Source organism: Hibiscus syriacus, unplaced genomic scaffold, assembly GCF_006381635.1.
Source record: "Hibiscus syriacus cultivar Baekdansim isolate YM2019G1 unplaced genomic scaffold, ASM638163v2 tig00110744_pilon, whole genome shotgun sequence".
NCBI lineage: Eukaryota > Viridiplantae > Streptophyta > Magnoliopsida > Malvales > Malvaceae > Hibiscus > Hibiscus syriacus.
The window spans coordinates 1,546,709-1,558,409 of NW_024062846.1; the positions used below are offsets into that span (position 1 = coordinate 1,546,709).

The 11,701-nt window shown below is 31.4% G+C and overlaps 1 pseudogene; it reads right to left on the minus strand.

The window, feature by feature from the left end:
• Positions 1-294: 294 nt before the first annotated feature.
• LOC120139377 lies at positions 295-362 on the minus strand (annotated as a pseudogene).
• Between the last annotated feature and the right edge of the window lie 11,339 nt (positions 363-11,701).

Below are 11,701 nucleotides of genomic sequence, written 5' to 3' on the forward strand. Positions count from 1 at the left end.
AATACTCAACAAAAATTCACCAGCTATACCAATCACCAATCATGCAAATTAAATTTGATCAAAACATGATCACAATCCAAAAGGAATCAAGAGTATAAAGTGAAGTTCAAGACCGGCAACCAACGATCCAACACATCAATATTAGAATAACTCGATTTCAAACAATCAAACAAGTCAAGGAAAAGTTTAACAACATGCTTATCTTTCCCCAACACTTAATCCTTTTTGTCCCAAAATGTATGTAAAATTTAATAACCAAAAAAGGAAAAGGAATACTCCCAAATCTAGTGGCGAAAAAATTTGGACCATTTCTCAATTTGTGCGTGTCATCCTTGCATAGGGGTCATGCTAATCTTCGTCTGGGAAATTAACGTTTAATGGCTCATAATTTTCAGTAGTTCTGCTTGCCAAGAAATCTGATATGTCATTTCCCTTTATAGCTTTTTGACTCACGCACTCGATGTCAAATTTGGATAACAACATCTGTCGTCGGGCTTTTCGATGGGAGGATATCTGACCTTACAATCAGTGAACTTCTTTCTTACGTAGTAAATGGCCCTTTCCTTCCTCCTAGATTCATCATGCTGACCTAGAATACACCCCATTGGATTCTCGAACAAGAATAGAGGTTTACATGATGTTTCTTCCCTTTTTTCATGAGACATTTTCTGTCAGTTAATATGAATGTAAAAACATGGAAAATGAAAAAAATGAAATGCAAGGTATGAAAATAATGCATGATGCAGGAGAATTTAGAGGCATTGGTCCAGAAATGTGTCTGTTATTATAAATAATCTTTATTGAGACAAAAATGTTTTATTTTTTAATAGACAAAAAAATCTTAAAGGTACATTCTAATTAAATCATCTAAACCTAAACAACTTCTAATAGGTTGACAAGTCTTCTTCCTTTCTCTGTCACTAGTTGAAGACCTTGTCGGACCACTCCCGCTTCCCTTGCTAAACCGTGCTAGTATCGAGCTGCTTTTTGTACTTGTTCCAAGAAGTCTCAAATGACTGCATCTTTGGCTTTCACTCTCTGCTGAGTCTGCTCCCTAACGGAAACTCCATTGGAGCCCTCCATCGATAGGAACTATATGAAGTTCATTTGCTTGTTTCTTGAATTCATCAACAACAGCCTCCAATTTCAGCTATCGTTTTCCATCCTGTTTTCGTTGTCTTTGAAGGGATCTCTCCATGTCAGTAACCTTTTTCTCATCTGCCCCTACAACCTTTGTCAACCCATTTTTGAAAAGCTGACTTTGATGACTTAGTGTAAGCCTGGTCCATTCTGATTCCTTCACACCACATCTTCTTGATTGAATGTGACACATGGTTACCCTGCATATTGTCTCCCTTTCCTTCTGAGTCTTTTCTGACCATAGTCGGACCTATGCATTTTTCACCTCTTGTATTACAACCCCTTTATCCATTAATACAAATTATTTATGTTTAACGAACAAGTTTTTGTGGATCAACACCTCTTTTGAATGATGTAAATAATAAAAAACAAAGTAAAAGAAGAAAAAAATGAAAGGAGAGAAAAAAGTTAGCGAGATAAAGATAATATACAAAATAATAATGAAACTAAAAGTTCTACCCACATGTTATCTACCCCACATGCTTATTATTCCTACCCGGACATGATCTCTATGTCGCATGTTAATTTTGGACAAGTCCTAACCACATATCTTTCTAGTTCGTATGCTTTGAACAAAAGGTAAAGCAATAAATAATTCAAGACAACCTAGGTTTTAAAATGGGGTTTTGAGAAGGGCTCTAATTCCCCGTAGTCTCCCGGTTTAAGTTCTAAAGAAGGTAATCGAGTTCTTCTTGCTGGTGCCCCTTAGGCTTGCCAGACCCTCAGTCCTAAGCCCATTACAATCTTATGTGGACCAAGTTAAACTCGAGAGGATACATTCCCTTATGTCCATACGTATAATAAATTCATACGAAGACGTAAGGTAAATGAATCCCGAAGGTTACTTGCTAGGCCTATACGGAGAATAAATTCCCACGAAGGCGTAACTTTCACCTCCACTTAAGAAGGGTTTGGAGCTCGGGTATAGAGCCATAGATGAAAATTTTAAAAATTTGAAATCATTGAAAAAACGTTAGTACAACTATTTATTTGAAAAAATAATCAAAGATAAATAATAAGAATTGAATAAATAAATTAAAACTTAAACTTTTTATTTTCGCTTAAAAAGAAAACCGAAAATTAATTATGGCCTGACTCACTTACCTGTCCACAGCGGAGTCACCAAGCTGTCGCGACAGTCTTTCGGCTGGGGCCGAAATTGGGCTTCGACTTAAATAAAACACATTAGAGTCGCCACTGATGAGTTAAAACATATTTAGGTTGATCGGACGCCATCTTACTTGATCAATGTTTTACCAGAAATATGTCAGATTTGGGAGTCGGTTATAGTCAAGGAAGGATTAGCACATTGAACTGCCCTTTCAGTACCATTTTAAATTATCGGTTGTGTTAATTACGAAAATTAAAATTTAAGGACTTGATTCGAATTACTTACCTTTGATCGATTGAAATTATCTCTAAAAAGTTGAAAACGTTAGATTATAAAATAAAAGAAATATCAAATAAAAATTAAATTTTAAAAAATAAATCAAAGAAGCAAACATTAAATTTTAAAAAAATGTTATATAAAAAATATTAAAAGAAAAAAAATAAATGAAGAAAATTTTAAATTTCATAAAAAATTAAAAAATATAAAAAAATTGTTAAAAGAGAAAATAAAAATAAAACAAAATAAAGAAGTAGGAAAATAAAGATAAAACAAAATAAAATAAAAAAAGAAGTGTTAAATTTTAAAGAAAATACAAGGAAAGAAAAAAATAAAGGTAAAATAAAATAAAATAAAATAATAAAATAAAATAATAAAATAATAAATAATAGTAATAAAGATAAAAATGGAATTTTAAAAGTTGTTTTTAAAATAAAAAATAAGAATTAAAAAATAAAATAATTAAATAAACTAAAGAGATTTAGATAAAGAGAAACTTAGTGAAAGCAGCTTCAGACTTCAGTTTTGCCTCAAATTTCTCGGATCATCGAAACTGATTTTTACTTCAAGATTCACATTGATTAGTACAAGAACAATTCCTTGCTGCCGACTCGGATAATGTTGTTTCAACAATAACTGATTCCGATCTCTGTTTCCTCTTATCAAACAATTTTGGTAAATGTATTCTCGGAGAGTCGAATGTGCTTAAATAAGCCAATCATTCTTACAATTCTCACGTTTGGAATTGAGTCTTCGCTTTAGCCCTTGGCTTAAAAGAAAATTAGCTAAGCATGACCAAATTCATACTTAGCATTTGTTGAAAACGAAAATTAAAAGAAAATAAAGGAGTATGCGAAAATAGAGAGAAATCTAGAGAGAAAAAGAAGATTTTATTCTCAGATGTGTGTGTGAGCTCAAATGTGTCTTCTTAGGCTTACCCTGAGAGGGTATTTACAACCTTCAAATTCCTAAAAACAAGCTAAAGATAATTCCTAAAATAATATCTTTTATCTGAATTAAAACACTTAAAACTATTAAATTAAAATACCTAAAACAAAGATAAAATAAAATAATATTTAAAATAAAATCCTAATTGAAATACTAACATCTATTTAAAATAAAATACAAAGATAAAATATAATATTAATATATATACTAAACAAGCCTCGGACAAAAATGGGTGTCTACAGTGACTAAATTGAATAGTTTATAAATCTTAAAAATCTATAAAACAATTTCACCAAGGCTTTCCTTGTTTTATTTTCCCATTTCATTTCACCGTGTTTCTCTTCGTCTTTTCTTTCCAATTATATCATTTTATTTTACTAATCCTAAGTTAGTTTTAACTTCCATTTTTCATTTTCTCTTATCCAAACACACTCAATTCTCTTGATTTTCCTTCTCATGGCCGAAAATTAGCTCTTCCAAATGCTAATCTCCTTTGTTGATTTTTGGTCGATTCTTCCTAGACTTCTTCTTCTTCAACTTCTTGATTCATTTTCTCCACCTTGTTCTCTTTCAATTCTAGCAATGTAATCTTTATTCCTTGGTTTTCTTCAAGCTTTGCAGATTAAAACATTTCCTATGTTACTGATCAATATATGATTACATAAGTGATTTGGTAATAGTTCATTTTGGGTTGATTTTCGAAATAATTAAAAGAGCTATTTTAATGATCTTATTTCTATGGCTTCTTGATGGATTTAGGATGTTTATAGGTTGATTATAATGATATAAAAATAAATTTTCAAGTGGATTTGATTTTTCTTTCGATTAGGGCAAGAAATATCAAATTCAATGATTTTTATAAATTCGGGACGCTTGTGTAACACCTCATACCCGATTACAAAGATTAATTCGGATACCTAAGCATACATTAGATTCCAATCATGTTGGACAAAACAAAAACCCAAAACATGTATGATATGCAGAAGCAATTTAGAATTAAAACATACATCACTCAACACATGACAGTAACCAACAAGAATATCAATGTCAATATTTATATAATCGAATATCGCAAGATAAACACCATTCACAATTCATGGGTAATTTATATATTTCACACCACATGATTTTTCAAGTCAAATTCTCATTTTAAAGTTACCAATATTCATTATTACTCATTAATTAGTGGCATGCAAATTTTCGGGTTAATCAGATATCAAACAGGGACTTAATTGAACATGTTCAACTTAAGAACTAAAATGCAAACTTTTCAAAATATGAAAATAAACCAAAAATATGAAATTCAAGGTTACAATATGAAATTATTATTATTATAGTGTCATAGAACAAATGTCAACGAAATCCGAGTTGAAACCAAGCTTTAATTGCAAATTAATGTTTATGGACCAAATTGAATACATTTTAAAGTTCAGGGACCATCAAAGGACTTAGGAACTCTTTAGGTCTTTAATGAATGCAATTTTACCAATTTTCATCGATCTAACAATGAAGGGATTAATCCTTTTTCACGAGGGATCTATCCTTTGCAAAACAGTTACTTAACCATTCTGTGCATTATTAGTTATTTATTCTTCCTAAGAGTCTCACATTTCTTGTTATCATATTATAACTTATCTAGGTGACCAAGACATGTATTTAAGCATAAATCATACTTTGGCCAACTTAGGCATACTTAATAATGGTACATAACATGTAATCTAACATCAAAACACATCATTTCATTATTCATTATAGGATCAAAGCATAATATAAGTCATTATAGGTCATGTAATCATATTATAACTTATCTAGGTGACCAAGACATGTATTTAAGCATAAATCATACTTTGGCCAACTTTGGCATACTTAATAATGTTACATAACATGTAATCTAACATCAAAACACATCATTTCATTATTCATTATAGAATCAATGCATAATATAAGTCATTATATGTCACTTATGCACTAGCAATGGTTATAAGGACGAATCAACTTAAAGCTCAATTAAGAATCTCAAAATAAAACCAAGTTTAAAATAACTTTACAAAAGCTCCCTTGCTTTGATCACCACCAAGTGCCTTTCCCTCAAGCTCTCGAGTCGATAAGTAAAGATCTAAAAAATATATTAAACAACGAATGTGAGATATAAAACCCAGTGAATGACTAAACATTCAAATATGATGCACATGTTAAGGCTAAAAGAAAGCATACCTAAATGCCATTAAACCTTACTTGTTTTTACCTCAATGATCATGCCTTAATGTCATGCTACAATGTTCACTCAATGCATTATAAATGCACAAAAAATCTAGATTATAATCATGCTTTATATCATCATATGCCTTGCAACAAATCACATGCACTCATGTATAATTACCTTTCGGCAAAGTCACATATTCTATATTCATTGTTTCAATTAAAGATCAATGACATTTGTTCAAAATACAACTCACTTATTGGATAAACAAACTATATACATCTCCTATTTTATTTGTGGACTCATATAGGTCCAGAACCATAAATTTATAGAGCAAAGCTCAACGCCCATCCTTATCCCGTGTCTTCTCGGAGCATAGCTCAATGCACCAATTGAACCTCGTATAACCCGACCACACACATATATAAAACACAAATAGTACTCTTTACTAGGCATACCTTTCTATCCAAAGGACCTATTAAGAACAAATAGCCAGTTAATTTGACTTACCAAGAGCGATTGCTAATGACGCATAGTTTTTCACATATATTGATTCAAACTCATTTTGAAACACAATCACAACTGTTTTTCATGATCAATCCACATTATGGACAGCAAGAATGGTCTACTCATCCAAGCATACATTCACACTTAGAGATGGTTCATGATCAAAACCTCACACTTATGGAAAACGATAATGTTCAACTTGTCCAATCACACATTCACATTTTATATAAATTTTTGAAAAAATTTCAAAATTCTATGCATCATTTGCAATGCATCGTATTCACATTTCATATCAATTACACATTTCCAATTCATATCCCATGAATCAAAATATTCCAATACACCATAACTCATAGTCACATGTCATATCATATATACACTAACAATAATCACATGCTTCCATTACATCATAGCTCAGATTCAACATACTTTAACACTCATGCTTGCATATAAGGCTTGTTCTCAATGCATCTTGAATTATAATTAATACATCATAACTCATATGATTATCTCAATCACATTCTTTCAATATATTCTTATCTAATAATCGACATGCTTTTATATACATGCTCATAACGATAATTCACATTCAATGTTCCATAAGTCATGTCACACGATACAATGTTCACATTGATCACATACTTTAATCTACACATCATCAATTCACACAATCAATTATCAACAACAAGTATACCAATTTGGAACCTAAAATTCAGAGTTCACACATATCTAAACCTTTATCCAACATCAAACAAGTTCATCATAAGTGAATGGACAACCACTCACCTCGATGGCGCAACCACGCGATTCGACCCCAAAAGCTAACCAAATGGACACCAACAAATGATGAACCATTTCCCCCCAATCATACACACCTTATGCACCTTAGAAATCAATCCAACTTTTCACAAAAACATAGAAAATTATGCTTCTAAAACATAACAAAAATCAACTGAAAGATTGATAAATTTTACCGAAACAACTCTCCAAGCCTCCAATACAATCGACACTACTTTTTCTGAACAATAAATGATCAAGAAAAACTAATATCGATTCAAAATCATCTAGAAATCTCTCAATTGATTCAATTAACTCTAATTCCTGAATTTATGAAAAACGTCGAAATCAAGTTTGTTTAGAAGAATTCCACATCGAAATCAAATGAGATTGAAAAACTGATTTAGCATAATAATAATATCATAAAAAACACCTTAATAAACCCAAGAAAACCTTAAAAAATGGTTAAGAAAAATAGCACATTAAATACCTCTGAAAATCACTTTTAATTCATAATTTTTCTTAAAAATAATTATTCAATTAAAATCATCAATCACATTTAATCATTAATCGTTGAAGCACAAAAAGAACCAAGGAAGGAGAATTATCTTTCTAGGAATGAAAGAAAGAAGAAGATCAACAATGACAACACCAAAGAGAACAAAAAAAAATCAGAATAGAAGAAAAGGAGAAGAAACAATCTTGATTGAAAAGAAAAAATAAAGAAGAAATGAGTTTCAGCTATTAGAGAGAACTTGAGAGAGTTTGGGAGAAAATACAAGTGTTTGGACGAGAGAAAATGAAAGGAACAATTAATGAAAACTAGAAATGAGAATAAGTAAAGATTAAAAGAATGAATCTAGATGGAAAATTGACAAAAAGAGGATGAATGATACGGTTAAGAAAGGAGGGAAAAACCATCCACACAAGCCTTGGTAAAATAAGCTTCATAGCTTTTCAATTTGTGATCTTTTATAATTCAGTCACTAAAAGCATAAATTTCAATTCATCTAATTTAGTCACCTTGTAAAACCAAATTATAAATTCCCAAAAATACAAATCAATAATTCAAACCATTTAAATCATTTTATAAATTATTTATCAATTAAAAATACCGATATTAATATTTTTACCGAAATCTGAAAACTGAACCGACGATTGACCCGAGACTACCGACCTAGATTTTGGGATATTACAGCTTGTGTTAGCTGCTAATTTTAGGAGGTTTATTGAGTTATAAATCAAGTTTATTATTGACTAGGATCATCTTAATTTTCAGGAAGTAAGTTTTCTCAAGTTAGAATGCTTATATCGCTCTTTTGGTAAGTATTTTGATTGTTTTGGTCGTTGCGACTATTTTTGTAGCATATTTTTCTGCTCTATTTTTGATGTGTATGTTGTCTAGGGTTCTTATTGAGTGTATATTTGGGGAAATGGTGCATGCTTTGACGGAAGAAAGTATAGTGGTGTTTGGATGAAAGATTTTATGAGTTCACGATAACGTGAGTTCACGATAAGGTGAGTGGTTACCCATTCACTTATGATGAATGTGTTCAACATTGAATGAAAGTTTAGTTGAGAGTGAACTCTAAATTTATGGTTTCAATTTAAGTATACTTGTTGTTTATAATTGATGATGTGAATCCATGGCGTTTGATTTAAGTAAGTGATTATAAAGAGTATGAATCTTATGGAATGATTTGTATCATTGAAAGTATATGATTAATACAAGCATGTGCAATATGATAAGTTGATCATGAGTTATGGTGCATTGGAACTAAGTGATCTTTTGCAAGCATGTATATTGAAGGATGTTAATTATAATTTATGTTGCATTGAAGTGAGTGATTATTGCAAGCATGTATTTTGAAGGATGTTATTTATAATTTATGTTGCATTGATGTGAGTGATTATTGCAAGCATGTATATTTGAGTATGAATAATTATGATTTATGAAGTGTGAGATTTATATGATCATTATAAATGTATATGTGTCATGATGTGTTAGCAATAAATTATGGTGCAATGGAAGAATGTGCTTTATGAAGTTGAATTGGATATATGTGATATGATTTATGATATATATATTGTATAAGTTACATTTGATGTATAACCAATTTAGAAAACTATGTTTCAAGCCTATATAATATTTAGCTCAGGGATGAGTAGAGACACTCTATTATCTATGGACGAGTGGAGACACTTCGTTGATCAATAATGAGTGGAGAACTTCACTATTCATTAAGGGTTGATAAGACAACCATCCTTAGTTTGTAAAACCATGTTCAAGAAAAGTTATATATGTATATATTGTGAATCGATTGTTAACAACTCATGATGAACTTGGATTTATTGACAATTTGTTCTTAATGGGACCTTTGGATAGGAAAGGCATGCCTAGGAAAGAGTACTCTATGTTTTTTTATAAGTATATGAGTATGGGTAATGAGGTTAGGTTGGTATGTTGAGCTTTGCTCCGAAATGTGGAAGTTGTGATATATGTAAGTCTAAAATTAAAAAAGTTGTATGGAGTTTGTTTATCCAATGAGTAGTTGTGTTTCGAACAAAATGTCATTGATTTTATACAAAAGAAAATGTGTATTATGTATGGACATTACAAGCAAAGTAATTGTGCACGAGTGCATGTGATTAGTAGTAGTGAATATGTTATATTTAAGCATGTTATATTCTATAATTTGTATGGGATTATGGTGCATTAAATGAACATTGAAGCATGAAATTATGGCATGATTATTGAGATTAAAACAAGTGTGATTCCATGGCATATAGACTACTTTCCTTTAACGTTGACATATGTATTATATTTGAATGTTTAGTTATTCACTCAGCTTTGTAATTCACACTCATTGTTTAACATTTTTTTAGATTATTGCTTGTTGATTTGGGAGCTTGAGAGGCAAGGTACTTTGTGGTGATCAAAGCAAGAAGGCATTTGTAAATTTATTTTAAACCTTGATTTTGATTTGAGGCAATATAGGGTCTTTAATTAGGATGTATGATGATTTACACTCATGTCTCTTTATTATGCATAATTGACCTTTAAAAACCTACGTTGAACTTTTACTCTTGAGTAATTACCGAATGATAATTGTCTATGTTGAAATACATGTTATGCAATATGTTCAAGTATGCCTTATATAATACCCCAGATCTCGGGTTAAGAGTTTTGGGCTAACTTGAGACGGGCCTTGAGTAAATTCCTAATCTTATATGAACTTTGACACAACTTGAGATGTATTTGGGCTTGAGTTAAGCCCATTGGAGAATAAAAATGGTGTTTTTAGTCTGCATTCAGAATCAGAGGGATCATGGAAGTAATTTCCCCATTAAAGATTTATAAAGGTGAAGATGTTTTAATTGTGGTGATCTCATGTTGTTCCTTTCCAACTTTTCTCAACTCTTAATTTCTTATTCTCTTCCCATTTTTCATCATCATATTCTTCTTCCTTAGAGAGCTAATTTTTTTTTGAAAACTTTGGATTAGTTCTAGCATTTCTCAGCAAGCCAAGGTAAGGATTTAACTCAGCATCTTCAAAGCTTTAAATTAGGTCCCCAACTTCACATTTTCACCATGGGAACCAAAAATGAGTTTTGTGGGGTTTTACAAACCTTTCAGTTTTAATCTGTTTTCCAGAGTTTTATAGGCTTAAGAAATGTTTTTAAATCCTCCTAAACCTCTACACTTAACTAGTAATCATTGCATTTGGTTTTGTTTAGTGAAAGAGGTTGGAGATAGCCCTAAAGCTATAGGAAGGAAAAACATACCTTGGGTTGAGCTTTTGACATTTCCAACAACTTAGAATCAATAGGTAACTCACTCTTGACTCATCTATACCATATGTAGCTCAATTAGATGAGTTTGGTAAGTTGTATAAGCTTGAAGAATGTTCATGGTAGTTTGCATGACTTGTGTGTTTTTAGTATGTTAAAGACCTCTTTATGACCCTCAAAATAAAAATAAAATACTTAATAATTAGTTGGGGACCTCAATGGGATGTTTGAGGATGTAAAGATAGGATTTTTGTGCTCAAAATAGAGTACCCAACAGCGACGGTATCGATACTGTTTGTCAGTCAACCATAAATTAGGCAGATTTATAAGCGCAGTACGATACTCATTTATTGAGTATCGATACCAGGGCAGGATTATCGATGCTCCCCATAGGGGTATCGATACTGGGAATTTTTAAATCATCAAACCTAAATTTGGTATCGATACTCGATTAAGTATCGATACCCCAACACCAAAGTATCGATACTCAACCTATAGTATCAATAATGTCTTAATAGCCACGTCAGATAGGGGGTATCGATACCAATAGTGGGTATTGATAATGAAGGGTCAATATCAGTACCCACAAACATATTTTCATAAATATTTCAAGATATTAGACCCAAGGTATCCCAAATAGTAAAAATAACACCAAATAAGACTTTAAACGATAATCGTAATTAATATCATAACAATATAAACATTAACAACTAAGGTTACATAAAATTAGGTTTGTTTGATGCTTGAGAAACAGTCAAGACACTTGGGTTACTCTTAGCAGAAATACAATAATAAGTTGATCCAAGTCAGTGCCATGACACTTCAGCTGCCGACTGGGTGCCAGATGCCCCAAGCCTCGATGGAGTGGTTGGCAGGTGTAAGTTTTTTATGACAAAATTTCATATTCTCACCCAGTGGGCTAGAGGGGTGTAAGCTCTGAGATGACAGAA